Source organism: Vitis riparia, chromosome 18, assembly GCF_004353265.1.
Source record: "Vitis riparia cultivar Riparia Gloire de Montpellier isolate 1030 chromosome 18, EGFV_Vit.rip_1.0, whole genome shotgun sequence".
NCBI lineage: Eukaryota > Viridiplantae > Streptophyta > Magnoliopsida > Vitales > Vitaceae > Vitis > Vitis riparia.
This window is the reverse complement of record NC_048448.1, coordinates 16,152,189-16,173,002: the sequence shown is the minus strand read 5'-3', so window position 1 is coordinate 16,173,002 and position 20,814 is coordinate 16,152,189.

Sequence of the window (20,814 nt, the reverse complement as noted above, 5' to 3'; positions counted from 1 at the left end):
AACTGAGGACAGCAGCTTCAGTCTTCTTTGGCACTTTTGGAGCACTTTCCGAAGTCCATTTTCTACATGCTATATACCGTTTCAAAGCTCAGGAAGTCAAGAATCCAACGCTTTAAACCGTGTACGATTTGGAGCTGAAACGAGGAAGTTATGGCCTTTGGAAGAAAACTGCTCCAGGTGTGCGAAAATTTCGCACACCTTCTGAATGGTGTGCAATGGTGTGCGAATTTCGCACACCTCCTGATCAGGTGTGCGAATTTCGCACACCCCTTCCCCTGTTTTGCCGACTCCACATGAGATCTTTTCTTTTAGATATTTTTGTATAAATTTCCATTCTTCTCCTTGTAATCCACCAATCATAAGATTTCTTAGCTAGGAAGGATGGAAAAGCTTCTCTATATATACTCCTTTGCATCCGTTGAAACAAAGGGAGAAATATATGTAATATACCCATATATATTGAAATATACCACAGAGCCTTGCTCTGTTTCTCCTTCTCTTTTTATTTCTTATTTTCTTTGAGAAACTAGTAGCCAAACATCCTTGGTGGATGAAATCCCCAAGGATGAGAGGCTAACCTTTTAAGTTTCTCAAAGTATGGATGTTATGTGATGGCTTGGATGCATTCCCATGGAAATTTCTTGCACCCGGAAGGTAAGGTAGTCGTTTTTCATTAATGGTTCATTAATGCAAAGTTTAGTTTTTATTTCCATTGGACAACTTCCAACGGCCAATACTTGATAAGCTTTTGGATTTCTATCCATTAGTTATCTCCTACGAGCTATTGGAAGGTGAGGTTTTCAATTCCAAGTTTTGCATTAATCCATTAGAACCAATTTCAATGGCCATTGAAAGGTGAGTTTATCACTTGGAATGACTTTGAGTTGCCAATATTTGGTAAGCTTTTGGCTTTAGACCATTAGTTATCTCTTACGAGCCATTCAAAGGAAGTCTAAGGTGAATAACCATTGATGAAATTCACTACCATATGTTTTGCCATTTTAAAGGATTAAAACTTGATTTGCTAAATCCATACCGGTTCGGGAAGCAAGCATCACCATAGTTGCAACCCCAACGCGAGGAGCCTATCCTGAGATTTCCAATTTGCTAAGAGCCAGAGCATAACTATCCTATCTTTGAGAAACTTGTTTTTACACCCTTTCATTTTAGTCTTTAATGTTAGCTTAAATTAGTTTAAATCTTTCTAAAACATTTACATCTTCTTTTAAAGCTAACATCCATAAGAAAATCACCTATTTTCCTAATTTGAATATCACTTGTGTTTGCGAAAACCCTTCCCAATGAACGATCCTAGAACCACTATGCTATAGTAGCTTGGCTACTTTAGTAATAGTATCTAAGGTATAAATTTTGTTGATACGCCTTTAAAGCTAAGCTACCATGAGTCGCATCACAGAGTAATGGCCCACTTGTCTGGGGTTCCATTTGATTACCCCTTTCGCCCGTACACTTTTCAATTGATTGACTACTTTGTCAAAGGTTCAGATCATGCACCCCACATGGAGGGGATCATTTCTATTTCAGAGGCTGTTGAGGTTCAGGATCTCCAGCAAACCTTGGGGTAGATGCATTTGGGTGTCAGGATCCCTAAGACACCTGATGTTATGATAGTTGCACCCCCGTCGCCCGACCGAGCTAGCATGTTCTCCATATGCTTCCTGGAGGCAGTTTTTTATTATGATATACTTATGAATACTGTGATTGATCTTGATGGAGTGACTCTGCTTTATGCTTGTACCGACGAGATGGACATGATAGGGGTAGGCCGTATTCTCTATGCAGTCCCACACAGTCCCCACTTTGATTTTGATTCGTTCGAAGTTTCTGTGATTGACACTGATGATGTGACTCTTTATGATGCTTACACAAACGAGATGGATATGATTGACACTGGTCGTATTCTGGATGTAGCCCCACATGGGCTTCGTTCTGTTTTAGATATGTTTAGGGCTTTTTTGCTTGAGATAGATGATGATGACTCTATTACTGTTGTTACTCCTGATGTTATTACTGTTGAGGGAGTGTCCGATTCTATGGACCCACCTCTTTCTTTTGACACTATGCTCAGGTTTGTCACCCGCTTTGATGATGTGGTTGGTGGAAATAATAATGATATGAGTGTTTTCGAGTATTCACCTGTGTCACTACATTTTCCTTCGATTGTACCACCGACACCCACGACATATATACATAATGTTGATGATGTGAGAGGCCCAGATGGCCCACTGAGTGATTAGTCGAATTTTGATTTAGGTTTGGAGGAAAGGAAAGTAACACCCATTTTTGGTAGCATTGAGTTGGTGGATTTTGAGACCCTTGATCAGCCCAGGGAGCTTAAGATTGGCACCTCCTTATCTCCTGACGAGAAGAGCAAACTAATTGACCTACTTAGGTCATACTTGGATGTATTTGCATGGTCATATGAGGACATGCCAGGCCTTGATCCCTCTATAGTCCAGCATCACTAGCCCATCCTACCACATGCTAGACCAGCTAAGCAGAAATTGAGGAGATTACACCCTCGGTGGAGTTTGCAGGTTAAGGAAGAGATTCAGAAACAACTCAGTGTTGGTTTCTTGTCAGTGGTCAAATATTCTGAGTGGCTAGCTAATGTTGTCCCTGTTCCTAAAAAGGACGACAAGGTTAGGGTCTATGTCGATTACAGGGATCTTAACAAGGCCAGTCCTAAGGATGATTTTCCCCTTCCACACATTGATATGTTGGTTAATAGCACTGCAAGGCATTCTATGTTATCATTTATGGATGGGCTTTCTAGGTATAATCAAATTTTGATGGCTCCAGAGGATATGGAGAAGATATCTTTCATCACTGAGTGGGGCACTTACTGTTATCGGGTTATTCCATTTGAGTTGAAGAATGCAAGGGCCACCTATCAGAGAGCTACTACTACTCTATTCCATAACATGATGCATAGAGATGTTGAGGTATATGTGGATGACATGATAGTGAAGTCTCGAGACAGGGCAAATCACTTAGTAGCCTTACTGAGATTTTTTTAGAGGATTAGACAGTTCAGGTTAAGGTTGAATCCCAAGAAGTGCACCTTTAAGGTAATTTTTGGGAAATTGCTAGGGCATATCGTTAGCCTGTGTGGTATAGAGATTGATCCAAAAAGGATCAGAGCCATACTTGGCATGCCTGCTCTGAGGACTGAGAGAGAGATCAGAGGCTTTCTTAGCAGATTATAGTATATCAATCATTTAATTGCTAGATTAACAGATATATGCTAGCCTATCTTCTGTCTTTTGAGGAAGAGTTAGCCTACAATTTGGGATGATGATTGCCAACGTGCTTTTGAGAAGATTAAGGAGTGTCTCATTTCTTCTCCAGTTTTAGTACCGCCTATGCCAGGGCACCCTCTACTTCTGTACTTGTTAGTATCGGACATTGCCATGGGATGCATGTTAGCTCAGCTAGATGATTCAGGAAAAGAACGAGCCATTTATTATCTGAGTAAGAGAATGCTTGAGTATGAGTGCAAATACATTATGATTGAGCGCTTCTGTTTAGCACTAGTTTGGGCCACTAGAAGGTTGAGACACTATGTGACTGAGTATTCCATATTATTGATCTCATGATTAGATCCATTGAGATATCTGTTCGACGGGCCTGTTTTGACTGGTAGGCTCATGAGATGGTTATTGCTACTTATAGAGTTTGATATTCAGTATCTTACGCATAAATTAGTAAAAGGGAGCATTGTTGCAGATCATTTGGCTTCTTTACTAGTATCTAATGACAACCCAGTTGACAATGATTTCCCTGATGAGCAGTTTGTCTCAGTGACTAGTATTGCAAGATGGCGGTTGTACTTTGATGGTGCCGCCAATCAATCAGGGTTTGGTATTGGCATCCTATTGATATCACCTCAGGGTGATCAAATTCCCAGATCAGTCCAGTTGGCATTCTCTGATCATCACCGACTGATGAATAATGTTGTTGAGTACGAGGCATGCATTACAAGTCTAGAGACTGCGCTCGATCTTGGAGTTAGATAATTGAAAATCCACGGGGATTCCAACATGGTTATTCAGAAGACTCAGGGTATCTAGAGGACTTGGGATAAGAAGTTGAAACCCTATCATGCTTATTTGGATTTGTTGGTTGATAGGTTTGAGGAGTTGAGATATATACATTTGCCCAAGGGAGAAAATCAGTTTGCTGATGTGCTAGCCACCTTGGCTTCTGTAATTGAGATCCATGCGAGAGTGACTGTGTGACCATTTTTGATTGAGACCAGATCCGCACTAGCTTATAGTTGTCTGATTGGAGATATCGAGGATCAAGACGGACTACCATGGTACCATGATATTTATTAGTTTCTGTCATGTGGCGCTTACCCTGAGTCAGCCATTGTCAAGGATAGGAGAGCTTTGAGGCAGTTAGCCACTAGATTTGTGATTTGTGGAGAGTCATTGTACAGATGATTGCCCGATGGCCTATTGTTGTTATGTCTAGATCGTGCCTCTGAAGATCGAGTGATGAGAGAGGTTCATGCAGGAGTTTGTGGCCCACACATGGGAGGACACATGCTAGCCCAAAAGATTATAAGGACAGGTTATTTCTGGTTGACCATGGAGGCAAATTGTTGTCAGTTCGTTCAGAGGTGCCCAGAGTGCCAGATGTACGGTGATCTCATTCACATGCCACTTTTAGAGTTGCATGCACTCACATCCCCTTGGCCATTTTCAGTGTGGGGTATTGATATTATTGGAAATATCTGGCCCAAGTCTTCCAGCGGGCACGAGTACATTTTAGTAGCCATTGATTACTTCACCAAGTGGGTAGAAGTCGCTTCTTACGCCAGATTGACAGTGGCCGAGGTGGCCAAGTTCATCAAATCACATATCATCTGCCGATATGGAGTCTCTCATGAGTTGATCTCAAACAAAGGGGTGCATTTTAGAGGCGAGGTGGATACATTGGTTCAGGAGTATGGCATTCAGCATCATAGATCGTCTATGTATAGGCCGTAGACTAGTGGGCCAGTTGAGGCTGCCATTAAGAATATTAAGCGAATTTAGAGAAAAATGGTTGAGACTTCTCGGGATTGGTCAGAGAAGCTCCCTTTCGTGCTATGGGTTGATCGTACTTCTTTTCGTACCTTTACCGGAGCTACGTCTTACTCTTTGGTGTATGGTATGGAAGTAGTGCTATCTGTTGAGTTTGATATGGGATCTTTGAGAGTAGCAATAGAGCAGTAGATATCCAAGACCGAGTGGCTTAGTCTCGTTATGATCAGCTTAGCCTTCTAGATAAGAGGAGATTGAGGGCAGCAGATTATGTTCAGGCTTATCAGAGGAAAACAACTCGTGCATTCAGGAAGAGGGTTAAGCCTAGGAAATTCCAGAAAGATGACCTAGTTTTGAAGGTCCTCAGGGGATTGATCAGCGACCCTAGAGGCAAGTTCTGACCGAGCTGGAGTGGGTCGTATGTTATCCGAGATTTGACCTGAGAGTGAGCTGCCTGGTCGACAGATTTGGATGGAAATCAATTTTTGGAGCCAATCAATGTAGATCAGCTAAAGAAGTTTTATGCATGAGATCATGGTCAAAGGATGGGTGGCCATCGTTTTGAGTATCCATATTCCCTATTGCACACCCACACATTGATATATCCCATTACTAGCCCATTGAGCCACACACGATTCATTATGACCTATTCGTTCACTTAGCCTTGCATACCTTTTCTCACCTGGGTTGGGGGCCTCCTCTTGTGCACTTTGCATTTATTGTCTGGATCGGTGAGTATTGTGAATCCATTGTGTCATTGTTTGTTTGTTTCATTTTTGGGTCATTCATGATTTCTTCTTTCCTATATTTTATATCTTCACTTTGTCTGTCATTGAGTTTTGTTTCTATCCTTTCGAATATTTTCGCTTCTATCTTCCTTTATGTCATGATGATGCGCTTTTGTCCCAAAGCTATAGGTTAGGCTTGTCACACCCTTCGTTCCACCCTTAGGTTTTGATCAAGGAGTTTTAGTTTGAGGGGACCATTTGGGTTTGGGGTTTGAGGTAAATTTGTTATATCATGTTGGTATGGTCATTGGCTTCCTTTTTTGGTTGTTCTACAAAAAAATAAAATAAAAATAAAAATAAATAAATAAAAATAAAATAAAATTGTGCTCGTTCGATGTTCATGTCATTAATATTTGGGTTTTGCATGGTTTGTCGACGGTATCACGATTTGATCATCAGAGGTCATTTTAGGTTTGAGAGACTTATTCTTCTTCTGAGAGTCGGTGAGAGCACTGTATGATCCTTTTCTCCATGGATTTGGGAGATATATTGCGAGTGAGGTTTGGGTTTACTTTGCACTAGGCTCCTTAGATCATTATCTATATCACCACTCCCGTCCTACATTGACTTGCTTCGATTTGGCGTTCATGTGATGAGTTGTTCCTCATTATCACACATTGCTACACTTTTATCCTAGCTTGTTTCATCATTTTCTTCTACACCCAGTCATCATTTGTCTTATCCCTTTTCTTCTTCTTTTACCCTCATCGATCGTCGTCTCGCTTCATGAACGACGTGTTCTTTGGTGCACATCACTTGTCATTGGACATTGTTCATTTGGATGTAGGATTGAGTCACCTTACTCACATGGCCCTCCAACATTTGACATTACACACATAGAGGCTTGGCATTATCTATTGGGTATTTAGGTCTTTGCCTTCATTACGGTCCGAGTCATAAGACCACTCTGAGGCCATGAGATCTCATGTTTGCTTCGACGCATTTCATTCGGACAAGCTTCGTCTATTGATTGAAGTACGGGATGCCAACAGGGCTCCATTTCTTGAGGGATATCGAGGATTGCATACTACTTTTTTGTTTCATCTCTTCGCCTTTGGTCCACTATTAGAGACAGATGATACATAGAGTCAAGACTGTCTAGGACCCCCTCCGCTTGTTGGTTTGTTATATTCATACTAGGGCATACCCCTATCCTTGCATGATGGCATCAATTCTTACACTGGGACGCATGCAGCCCATTTCACTAGGTGGCGCTTGGCATCAGTGTCTGAGTAGGCCCTCACCTTCGGCTTGGTTTCTTCATACAGTAGCATGCTTTTGAGAGATGGCCCGGGATCAGATTCATGCTTATTCGTCAACCCAATGGGTGTGCACACTGGGGCATACCCCATACTTTGTCATGTTCGCTTATCTAGATGATTGGGTCTTCAATAATATATGTCAGAGTTGTGTTTTTACCGAGGCACTTGCATATCATATATACATATTGGGGCATACCCCCTATCATTTCATTATGAATGTTGGATGTTGCGGAATAAAGTTGATGTTGTTCTAGGAATGAATGTTTGTGATATTTTCAACTTGCTAACTTTGACCACATGTACGATTATGGGATTTTGACATGGTATGGATATCTTAGACCGAGGCATAGCCCTTTTCTTTCACCTCTAGTCACATTTCTGAGTTGTCCTATAAGGGCATACTTCCTTTCTTTCCATCTTGTTAGTGGTGTTCTTGTTTTCTAGCTTGTCATTTATTGGAATTTTCCAGACGCCACACTAAGGCATACCTCTTCGTCTTTCGTGATTGAGATGTTTGATTTCTTGCTTATTCGAATCATTTAATCGTGTTCTCATGTTCATACTGGGGCATACACCCTCTTTTTTTGTGTTGATGTGCCTGGCTAGTTTTTTTGGGTTTTTCAGTACTCACCCGGACCCTTTCCCAGTACTCACCTAGACCCTTCTCCGGTACTCACCCGGATTCCACCTTTCCCGGTACTCGCCTGGGCCCTTTTTCGGTAGTTGCCCGGACCCTTCTCCAATACTCGCTCGGATTCTACCCTTTTCTGGTACTCTCCTGGATATGATCCTTTTTCGGTACTCTCCCGGAACCTTTCCTGGTACTCACCCGGATTCTACCCTTGTGTAGGTTCATTCATGGTCCAATGTAGTGCGAGTGTATAGTTCATTTTAGAGTGCCATCATGGCCAATTCCCTAGTTGTTCACATCATGCTAAAGAAAGGAAGTGAGGTCTCCCCAAAACTTCAGTTTAGTTGGAGTTCATAGGAGCAGGTTTGAATATGGAGCACTTGGGCTTGTTTTGATCATATCTTCCTCATCCGAACTTGGAATTGCACACTATTTTTTTTTTTGTTGGATTCCTTATTCTTCAAGGAATATTATGTCAAATTTTCAAAATTTTCCTCAACCATTCGACCAGATGGTCAACAGGTTTAACCGGTTTGCCAAGCTTTTTTTTTAGGCGATCGACTAGTTCGTCGGGGCTGCTTGTGAACGACTCTGTTTCTGGCATCTTTGGTGCCCTTGTTCAGGCTGGTTCAAGCCCTGGTGCTCCATATGGGTTAGGAGGATGGTTTTATGTTTGATTTGGGCCCTTTTTTAGGTTGATTGCAACCAACCTTGAATCTATGTGGATTCTTGGTGGGTAAGGCATGTTAAAATTGTGAGGGGCAACTGCCCACCTCAAAAAACGGAGAACTAAATGTGTTGGGGGGTTCCAAGGTTGAAGAAGAAGATTCCTAGAGCGTGATGGGAAGAAAAATGGTGTGGTGCGGATGCTAGAAAAAGGAAGTCTGAGAGGTTTTTGAAAGAGAAAAAGAGGAAGAGGGGTTTGAAAAAAAAGAAAAATAATCCTAAGAAGAGACACTACAGTAGGAAGAAACTGAAAGCGTAAGGAAAGATTCTAGGGGTCTCTGAGGGTTTGGCAGCTAGAGAAAAAAAATAGAAAATGAGAAAAACAAAAAAAAAAAGGTATGAGAGGAGAAGTGGGAAAGGTTTTTTTTAAAAAAAAAATAGAGAGAACAGGAAAAGAAAAAAATATCTTAAGGAAAAAAGCAGAGAGGAATTTTTGTTTTCTTTGGAAAAGATGAAAGAAAATTGTGATCACCGATCTTGAGTGGATTTTTCAAAAGGAAAGTCAATCTCACTTGAAGCCGAGGAACCCCTCTCAAAAGTTGGTTCTTTAGGTACGTTCCTGGTCACTCTCAGAATTCTTGCTTACATTCAGTTTCTCTTTCTGGTCGTTTCAAAATGCTTAATGCTTTATCGATTGGTGTGGATGAAAAGAGCCACAAATTTTTATGTTGAAATTGATTCTTTGTTTGTTTTTTATGATCTTCATTTAGTTTATGCCATTGGTCCCGTTTGGTTTTGTTCATGTTAAAAATCTATTTTGAATCATTCTCCCATTTCAACCCATGAATCTATTCCTAAAATAAGGCTATTTATGTTCATTTTCTGCTCATCCTTCCCCAGGAATTTGTTTTAATGTTTTCATCTATGCTTTCTGCTATTTTTTTTTTATATGGTGCTAGAGTCCTTGCCTAAGTGTTTAAGCCTGTATTGGAGAATGATAGAGACTTGGATATAAGGGATAAGTCTGTCCAGTTCTGGAAGGTTTTGTGTTAATGGATTAAAGCCCGAACGGGATGGCTTCCTTTGCTGCTATGGCATAGGCCAGGCCTCTCTTTTTGTGCCTCCCCTCACTCATCGGGATACATAGGAGCAAGTTAGGGTAGCTATTTAGATGGGAGTCTTACTAACGATAGCAAACTGAATATTTTCCCATGCAGCCCCTACATGACCAACCCCATTTTATAAATACGTTTCCTTGTTTCAACCGGTTCTCCCTCATCCAGCCTCGGAATTGAGTGCCAATTCTTTTCGATTCTTTGTTCTTCGAGGAATATGTTGGTAAAGTTTCATAATTTTTATTAATCGGATAAACAGGTTGGGAACCAGTTCAACAGCCCCTGCATGACCAACCCTATTTTATAAACACGTTGCCTGGTTTTAGCCAGTTCTCCCTCATCCGAGCTTGGAATTGAGTGTCGTTTTTTTGTTAGATTCCTTGTTCTTCGAGGAATCTTCTAGTAAAGTATCATAATTTTTCTCAATCAGTTGGAAACTGGTTCAACAGGTCCTACTAGGCAGCCCTATTTTACGAACACGTTGCATTGTTTCGATCATATATCCCCCTCATCCAGGCTCAGAATTGAGCACCTTTTTTTTTTTTTTTTTTTGGACTCCTTATTCTTTGAGAAATATGTTATTAAAGTTTCAATTTTTTTCTCAATTGGTTTTACTAGTTGGGAACTAGTTCAACGGGTTCTACATGACCAACCCCGTTTTAGGATGTTTTGACCCCCATTTTTGTTATGACTTGAGCCCTTAGGCTCCAAAGCACTTGTGGGCCACCTTTAGGGTCAGAGTTCGGTTTGGTTAGATTTCATGTGAGCCCACCTCATGGATGGAAAGAATGTGGGTTAAGCGAGCATGGTTTGGTTTGATGGAATTTAGAGGAATGTGTGCAAAAGAAAGCAAACCATTTATTTCATTTTGACCTGCTTTCCTCCCTTTTAGGTATGAGATTTGATTCTTGATTGAGAGTGCATTTGTATGCTTGTATTACTTGTCTCACCCTTTTTCTTGCAGCGCATGGCTGGGGACCACAGGTATGCACTTCGACTTTGGATAATGAAATTCATACGAATGCTTGGTGCATGATTGCTATGTATATTTGTTGTGCATTTGAGTTTATGTACTGACCTCTTATGCAGCACTTGGCTGGGGACCTCAGGTATGCACTCTAATTTTGACTTATTGAGTGTATGTGCATGTTAAATACTAGGCGACTCTATGTGATTCATGTCATTTGTTTAGCCCAAGGTTTGTTTGATTTTTGACCCATATGCTCCCATATACCCAGTTCATTAGTAGAGACCAAGTTCCGAGCCTAGAGGGGTGCTACCTCACATAAGGTACCTTCCCGATAGGTAACCTAATCCCCAGACCCAGAATCTAGTTTTCGTAGACCGCTTTTTCCTAACAGGAGTCATGCTAGGGTTTTTGTTCTTACTTAAGTTTTCCCTATTTAAAAATTAAAATAAAAAGTAAGTGGCGACTCCAAACAAAACCATTCCTCACAAGGATGAATTGTTCAAAACTCGAAAACCAGCTTTCCTTTTTACCTTTTTAAATAGAGAGTCGCGCTGGTCGGTGGATTGGGTGAAGGTTCACAACATGCCACATGGAAACGCACCCCAAAGTGACGTGCCTCTTGACAGGTGGCCTCAATGAAAGTGACTCATCTTTAATTCCCTAGATGACACATGTCCCAAAAGTGCTTGAGTGATTTGAAGAGATGGATAACCCATCCACCTTTACTCGAGCATAGGTAAACAGATTAAAGGGGGCATTGTGGGAGACTCCCCTCCACGTATCATTCCATGTTTCACTTTTCAATCCCAATACTTGGTCGAGTAGTGTAGCATGCAACCATCTAGATCCTTCCATCTGGACCTCGTCTAATTCATCTGACCATAAACATAAAGAGGTCATTTCCCTATTAAGTCAAATGGTAAGGGAGACCGGACTCCCCAAGCAGACGGAATTGTCCAATCAATCCTTCAATGCCTACTTGCATGAGTAATCATTCACGTCCTGATAAGGGAATGCTGGATGTAACCTCTTCCAAATCTCAAGTCCATATCAATTAATTGCCACACATAACCCCAGACCATCAATAAGTTGAAGGGACAGGCGGCTGCGTGGTCAGACATCATAACATGTCAGCTTACAACACCTGCCAAACACCCAAAACAGTGATGATAACCCTGCCACTTGCAAGACAATCATCATTACAAATAAGGTCAAAGTGCTTAGTTAGCACTATAGTGGCATTCTTTTCAGCATTATAAAAACCCATCACGAGCACAAACAAGAAGAAGCCTACTGACTCTCTCTCTTTCTCTCAGACCACTTGAGCTATCTTTTGCTTGACTTAAGCTTTAAAGTGGCATGCCTAGATCATCTGTCTAGACATCCTTTATGTAGGAAAGTAGTTTATCTAGCCTCATTATTGCTGGAGCAGATACTTTAAGAGGCACACTAAGGGAGGAAGATCATCCATTCCCCTTTGAGCTAGACGAATTTGACTCCAGTTGGCTCTAAACCAATAATGAGTTCATGGGATTTGAAGTCATTCATTCATCCACAACGTTGAGCTGTTGATAACATCCATTGCCCTGAGCTTATGACCTAGAGTAGCTCATATCATCCACAATCCTAAATTTTTCATAGCATCTACAACCTTAAGCCCACAAATTGGAGTCGTTCATGTCAACCACATGTAGACCCTCAATTTTGTCCCTCGACACTGGCATTTATCCTTCGGGTGTCACATCCACCCATCGTTCGCATATGGCACCACTAGGGCCCCTTTTGGGCTTAGTCGGTGTCCGAGCCTCGTGTGGGTTTGTCTGTGGTCCATTGTGGTGCATATGTGGTTCATTTTGGAGGGTCACCATGGCCATTTTCCTAGTCATTCACATCACGCTATAGGAAGGAAGTGGGGTCATCCCGATGTTTTAGCTTAGTTGGAGTTTATAGGGGCATGTTGAGGTTCGGAGCACTCGGGCTTGTTTTGATTGTATCTCCCTCATCCAAACTCGGAATCAAGAACCGTTTCTTTTTATGGATTCCTTATTCTTCTAGGAACATTCTGTAAAATTTTCAAAATTTTTTGCAACCGGTTGGCTGGTTGGCAGCCGGTTCATCGAGTCAGCCGGTGTAGAACACTGATTTTTGGTAATTGTTTTGATCATATCTCCCTCTTCCAAACTCGGAATCATGCACCATTTTTTTTATGGATTCCTTACTCTTCTAGTAACATTCTTTAAAATTTTCAAAATTTTTTGCCATCGGTTCCACCGGTGGGCATCCGGTTCAGCCGGTTCAGCCAGTTCATTGAGTCAGCTGAGGTAAAACACTAATTCTAGTAATTTTGGGGCCCAAATCCTACATGGCTCAGGCCCGTAAGCTCCAGACTGGTTTTGGGCAATGTTGTGGGTCCATTTTGGCCTTGGTTTGGGTTCCTTGCAGCCCACCACGAATCCATATGGATTCTTGGTGGTGAAGCAAGCTGAAAGCTGAAGGGAGTGAGCTGGCCTTGTAAGTTTAAGAGAAGTAATGAGGGGTGTGGTTCCCATGCTGATGAAGGGGATTTCAGTGCTGAAGGGGAAGGAACCTAGGAGGCTCAAATGCTAAGAGGGGTATGAGTATAAAAGGTGGGAAGGGAGGAGAGCAAAGGACCTTTTGGCATTTTCTGAGAGAGGGGAAATTTTGCTGGTGAGAGAAACAAAAAGGTCAGGAGCATCTTCTGAGTTGAGGGTGTGGGGAAAGCTTCAGCACTGTGGTTTCTTTGAAGAGGAGAATGACAGCATCTTAGTTTTGGGAGTCATCATTGGCATACACGGATCATATTTGGTGGAGATTCTGAGGTAAGCATGCTGAATTTTCTTTGCTAACAGTTTATCTTCCTCGTCTTCATATGTTTTTCTCCTTCCTCATCATCTTTTCTTCCCTTTGATATGAATATTGTATTGCTTGGGTGTGGATAACAAAGGCCACACATGATTTTTTTTTTATTGGTTATGAATGGTTTAGGAACTTTCTAACTGAATTTGGGATTTTTTTTATCAACCGGATGAATCGGTTGGGAACCGGTTCAGCCCCATAACTGGTTGCCTCTGTCAGCCATGGGGAACACCTGCCTTTCTTGGTCTGGTTCTCATTCATCCAGGCTCAGAATTGAGAACCGTTTCTTTTTTTTGCTTCCTTAATCACTTAGGAACTTTCTTACCAAATTTGGTATTTTTTATCAACCGGATGAACCAGTTGGGAACCGGTTCAACTGGTTCAGCCCCATAACTGGCTGCCTCTGTCAGCCATGGGGAACACCTGCCTTTCTTGGTCTGGTTCTCACTCATCCGGGCTCATAATTGAGAACCGTTTCTTTTGTTTGCTTCCTTAATCACTTAGGAACTTTTTGACCAAATTTGGGATTTTTTATCAACCGGATGAACCAGTTGGGAACTGGTTCAACCGGTTCAGCCCCATAACTGGCTGCCTCTGTCAGCCATGGGGAACACCTGCCTTTCTTGGCCTGGTTCTCACTCATCCGGGCTCAGAATTGAGAACCGTTTATTTTGTTTGCTTCCTTAATCCCTTAGGAACTTTTTGACCAAATTTGGGATTTTTTTATCAACTGCATGGACCAGTTGGGAACCGGTTCAACCGGTTCAGCCCCATAACTGGCTGCCTCTGTCAACCATGAGGAACACCTGCCTTCCTTGGTCTGGTTCTCACTCATCCGGGCTCGGAATTGAGAAAAGTTTCTTTTTTTTGCTTCCTTAATCACTTAGGAACTTTCTGACTAAATTTGGGATTTTTTATCAATCAGCTGAACCAGTTGGGAACAGGTTCAACTGGTTCAGCCCCATAAGTGGCTGCCTCTGTCAGCCATGAGGAACACCTGCCTTTCTTGGTCTGGTTCTCACTCATCCGGGCTCGGAATTGAGAACCGTTTCTTTTTTTTGCTTCATTAATCACTTAGGAACTTTCTGACCAAATTTGGGATTTTTTATCAACCGGATGAACCAGTTGGGAACCGGTTCAACCGGTTCAGCACCATAACTGGCTGCCTCTGTCAACCATGAGGAACACCTACCTTTCTTGGTCCGGTTCTCACTCATCCGGGCTCGGAATTGAGAACCGTTTATTTTGTTTGAATCCTCAATCATTTATGAGTTTTCTAGAAAAATTTGGGAATTCTTCTCAATAGGTTGTACCAATTGAGAACTAGTTCAACCTGTTCTGCTGAAGGACTTTAGGTAGCCCTCGATTTTGGCATTTTTCGAGCCCTTATCCATTGGGGCTCAAACCCATTTTCTATAGGGAGCTTGTGAGCCATTTTGAAGGTTTAAGTCAGTGTTTGATTTCAGTTAGTATGGGCAATTTTGAAGTTATGGGTGGTGTGGTCTAGGTAAGTCTAGTTTGATTTGTATGACATTTGGGGAGTCCATTAGCTGATCTCAACTAGCCTTCTTCCTGTTTGGCATAAAATTCGATGCTTGATTCTGAATACATGTTGCGTGGCTGACTCACCCTCTGCTTAGCACATGGCTAGGGACCACAGGTACGCATCGTTGGTTTTGATTGTTGAATCATATGCATGCATGGTGCCTAATCCTGAATTTTTGTTACATGTTTATCTGTGTTTGGCTGACCTTTTATGCAGCGTATGGTTGGGCACTACAGGTACGCACCCATTGTTTTGGGTTGGTTGAATTCATATGCATGCCAAATACCAATTAGGATTGTGTGATTCATGACATCTATTTAGCCTAGGGTTTCATCTTTGACCCATATGCTCCCACATACCCCAATTCATTAGTAGAGACCGAGTTTCGGGCCTAGAGGGGTGCTACCTCGCATGAGGTACCTTCCCAATGGGTAACCTGATCCCCGGACCCAGAATCTAGTTTTCCCAGACCGTTTTTTTCCATACTGGGGTCATTAGGGGTTTTGGTTCTTACTTAATTTTCCCCATTTTAAAAATAAAAATAAAAAGTAAGTGGCGACTCCATACAACACCGTTCCTCACCGGGGACGGGTTTTTCAAAACTGAAGAACTCAACTTTTTCATTCCTTCTTTTCTTTTAATAGCGAGTCGCGCTGGTCCGATGGATCGGGTGAGGGTCCACACCACAACCCTGAGTTTTTCATAAATTCTAGAACCTTGAGCTCACGACCTAGAGTCATTCATGTCATCCACAACCCTAAGCTTTTAATAGCATCTAAATCTCTAAGGTTATGACTCAATTGATAATGTAAACCACACCTCTAAGCTCATGACTCAGAGTCGTTCATGTCATCCATAGCCCTAGCAATTTCATAACATATGAAGCCCTAAGCTCACGACATAAAGACATTCATGTCAACCATAACACTATGCTATTCATGGCATCTATATTCATGAACTCACGACCCAGAGTCATTCATGTCAAACATAGCCTTGAGTTGTTCATAGCATCTAGAGCCTTGAGCTCACAACCTAGAGTTGTCAATGTCATCTACAGTTGTGAGTTGTTCATCGCATTTATAGCCATGGGATCATGACCAAGAATTGTTCATACCAACTACACCCCTGACCTATTCATAACATCTAAAGGCCTAAGCACATGGCATCTTGAGTCATTCAGGTCATCCATAACCCTGACCTATTTACAACATCCAAAGTGCTGAGTTAATGATCAATAGTAGTTCATGTCATTCACAACCCTGAGCTGTTTGTAGCATTGAGAGCCTTAAGCTCACAACCTAGAATCATTCATTTAAACCACACCCCTAGGTTGTTCATAACATCTAGATCCCTCAGCTTATGAACCAAGGCTCTAGATGCTATGAAAAGCTTAGGGTTTTGGATGATTAGAGCGACTTAGGATCTTGTCCACTTAGGCCTTTAGATTTTATGAACAGCTAGGGGAGTGGATGATAAGAATGATTTGTGGTCGTGAGCCAATGGCTCTAAATTCTATGAACAGTTAAGAGTTGTGGATGACATGAGTGACTCCAAGTCATGGATGACATAAAAAACTCTAGGTCATGATCTTAAGGCTTTAGATGTTATGAACAACTCAAGGCAATGGCTGATATGACCGACTCCAGGTTGTGAGCTCAAGGATATAGATGTTATGAACAACACATGGCTATGGATGACATGAATGACTTCGCCTGGTGAGCTTAAGGTTTTAGATGCTATGAAGAGTTGAGGGTCGTGGATGACATGAATGACTCTGAATCATGTGTTGAGGGCTCTAGATCTCATAAACAAATCAAGGCTATGGTGGACATAAATGACTCAATGTTGTGAGCTAAGGACACTGGATGCTATGAAAAGATCATGGCAATGAATGACATAAAGGACTCGAGGTCATGAGCTTAGGGTTGCAGCTAACATAAACTACTTCAGGTCATGAGCTCAAAGCTCTAAATGCTATGAACAACTCATAGTTGTGGATAATAAGAACTACTCAGTATCCCAATATCTCATGCCTCCAAAGGCTATGAATAGTTCAAGGCTGAGGATCATATCAATGAGTGTTAGTCATGAGCCTATGAGTCCAAATGCTATGAACAACTTAGGGTTATGGCTGAAATTAAAGACTTCGAGTCATGAGGCCAGGGCTCTAGATGCTATTAAAAACTCAAAGTTGTGGATGACGTGAACAACTTCAGGTTATAGGTTCAAGGCTTTAGATGCTATGGCCAACTCAGAGCTATGGTTGACATGAATGACTCTGAATCACGAGTTCAAGGCTACTCCGACTCGTGAGTTCAAGGCTATGGATTTTATCAACAACTCAACATTATGGATGATATGTACAACATAAGATCCCTTGAGTTTAAGCCTATAGATGTTATGCATAGCTCAAGGTTGTGGATTAGATGAAAGATTTTACATCATGAGCTAAGGGTTATGGATGACATGAACGACTTTTGGTCATGGACTCAATGCTCTAGATGGTATGAACAACACAGGGTTGTGGTTGACATGAATGACTCTGGGTCATGAGCTCAAGGCTCTAAATGCAATGAAAAGATCTAGGTTATGAAGGACATAAATGACTTCGGGTCATGAGCTAAAGACTCTAGATACTATGAATAATTTGAGGCTATGGTTAACATGAATGACTCCAAGTCATAAGGTCAGGGCTTCAGATATTGCGCACAACTCAGGGCTATGGTTGACAAGAATGAATCTTGGTTGTAAGCTTAAGGCTCTAGATGCTATGAATAGCTCAGAGTTATAGATGATATGAACAACTAGGGATCCCGTGAGCTCATGCATCTAAATGCTATGAATAGATCAAGACCGAGGATGATACAAACGATTCATGGTCATAAGCCTCTAAGTCTAAATGTTATGAATAGCTCAGGGTTGTGGATGACATGAATAACTCCAACTCGTTAGCTTAGGTTACTATATGTTATGCATAGCTTAGGGTTGTTGGTTGACATGCAGAACTCTAGGTCGTGAGCTTAAGGCTCCAGATACTATGAAAGCTCATAGTGGTGGTTAACATGAATGACTCTAGGTCGTAAGCTTAGGGCTCTAGATGCTATGAACAACTGAAAGTTATGGATGATATTAAGAACTCAAGATTTTATGAGCTTAGGCCTCTAAATGCTATGAACAGCTTGGGCTGAGAATGATATGAATGATTCTTGGTTGTGAGCCTATGAGTCTAAATGCTATGAAAAACTCAGGGCTCTAGTTAACATGAATTACTCCAGATTGTTAGCTTAGGGCTCTATATGCCATGAAAAGCTTAGAGTTGTGGATGACATGAATGACTCTAGGTTGTGAGCTCAAGGATCTAAGTGCTATGAACAACTCATGGTTGTGGTTGACATCAATGACTTTGGGTCATTAGCATATGGCTCTAGATACCATGAAAAGCGCCAAGTTGTAGTGGACATGAATGACTCCCAATCATGAGCTCAAGCATCCAAATGCTATGAACAACTCAGGCCAATGGTTGACATGAACAACTCTGGGTCTTGAGTTTAGGGCTCTAGATGTTATGAACAACTATGGGTCATGAGCTCAGAGATCTAAATGCTATGAATAGCTCAGAGTTGTCGATGATATGAACAATTCATGATCCTATGAGCCATGGCCATTAGATGCTATGAACAACTTAGGGTTAAGGATGATACGAACTATTCTTAGTCGTAAGCCTATGAGTCTAAATTTTATGAACAATTCAGGGTTGTGGACGACATGAACAACTCTGGGTCCTAAGCACAGGGCTCTAAATGATATTAACATGTCAAGGTTGTGGTTGACATGAACGACTTTGAGTTGTGAGCTCAGGACTCTAGATGCAATGAATAGCTCAAGGTCGTGGATGACATGAATGAGTTCGGGTCATGAGCTTAGGTTTCAAGATGCTATGCACATCTCAGGGATGTGGTTTATATGAATGACTTGCGGTTATGATCTAAGGGCTCTAAATGCTATGAATAGTTAAGGACTATGGATGACATGAACAACTCTGAGCATGAGCTCAGGGCTTTAGATACTATGAGTAGCTCAGAGCTATGGTTGACTTGAACAACTTCGAGTTGTGAGCTCAAGACTCTAGATGCAATGAATAGCTGAAGGTTATGGATGACATGAATGATTCTGAGTAGTGAGCTTAGGGCTCTAGATGCGATGAACAACTCAGGGTTGTGGTTTACATGAATGACTCCCAACCATAAGCTTAGGGCTTTAAATGCTATGCTCAGCTCAGGGCTATGGATGACATGAACAACTACAGATCATGAGCTTAGGGCTTTAGATACTATGGGTAGCTTAGAGCTATGGTTGACCTAAATGACTATGGGTCGTGAGCTTAGAGCTCTAGATGCTACGCATAACTTAACATTATGAATGATATGAATGACTCAGGATCCCGTGAGCTCAAGCCTATAGATAATGTGAATAACTCAGGGTTGTGGATGATATGAACAATTTTATGTCCTGAGCTCAGGGTTGTGGATAACATGAATGACTCTAGGTCGTGAGCTTAGAGCTCTAGATATTATGAACAACTCAAGGTTGTGGTTGACATGAACTGGTTCGAGTTATGAACTAAGTATTTTGGATGCTATGAAAAGCTCCAGGTCATGGTGGACATAAAACACTTCAAGTCGTGAGCTCAGAACTGTAGATGTTATGAACACCTAGGGATAGTGGTTGACAATAACAACTTTGGGTCATGAGCTTAGGTGCCTAGATACTATGAACAACTCATATTGTGGTTGGCATGAAAGACTTTGTGTCATGAGCTCTGGGCTCTAGATGTTATGAACAACTTAGAGTTATGGATGATATGAACAACTTATGGATAAGGATGATATGAATGATTCTTGATCATGAGCTTATGAGTTTAAATGTTATGAACAAATCAGAGTTGTGGATGATATAAATGACTCTAGGTCGTGAGTTGAGGGCTCTAGATGTTATAAATAGGTTAGGGTTATAGTTGACATGAAGAACTTCAAGTTATATGCTATAGGTTCTAAATGCTATGAACAACTCAGAGTTATGGATGATATGAACTACTCGGGATCTCATGATCTTAGACCTCTAGATGTTATGAACAACTCAAGGTTGAGAATGATATGAATGATTCTTGGTTGTGAGCCTATGTTAAAAAGTCAAATCTTAAACTAGTTATTCATCTCATTTATTCGATAAGTTTAGGAGTCTGTTTTAAAAAGGAAAATTAGATTTCAGATGCAATCTTGAGTTATAGAGTTTGGGTTGATCGCGAATGGCCAAGGATCATAAAACCCCAAAATCATATTACTTAAAAGACCTTTGTTCTCTTTAATTTCTATACCCTAAGTTGGATTATGGAAAGCCCTAGATTGAATCAATCGAATTTAAAATCAATATTCATTTTTTTATCAATTTAGTTTCCTTTACTTAGTTCTATTTCATAAAAGTTAATTCCCATATTGCTTTTCACTTTAGGATCTAAATAAAAGTGATTCATTTATCCTTGTATTGACAAATTCCATAAACCAGTCCCTAAGGATGATACCTAGAATACTACAAAGGTCGTAGTAGTTTTTCTCTAATTTTTCTTGGCCAGAGCTACTACGTATTAGGTTTAAGTATTTTGGTACAACAGAGAAGATCAGTCAAGAAATTGTTGGTCTTGGCTATCGGGATAGGTTTCCTATAGTGAGTGCACTAGTGTGTATGGTTACACATTGGATAGGATCTACGATAAGTCATGACTTAAGGCTATTAAGTAGTCATGACCTCACCAAGATGATTCATTATGTTATCTTTCCAACCTTGAGAGAATATAGAGCTTATGCTAAAGTTAACAATGACTTTGACCTAGGGGTGAGATCGTAAGTTG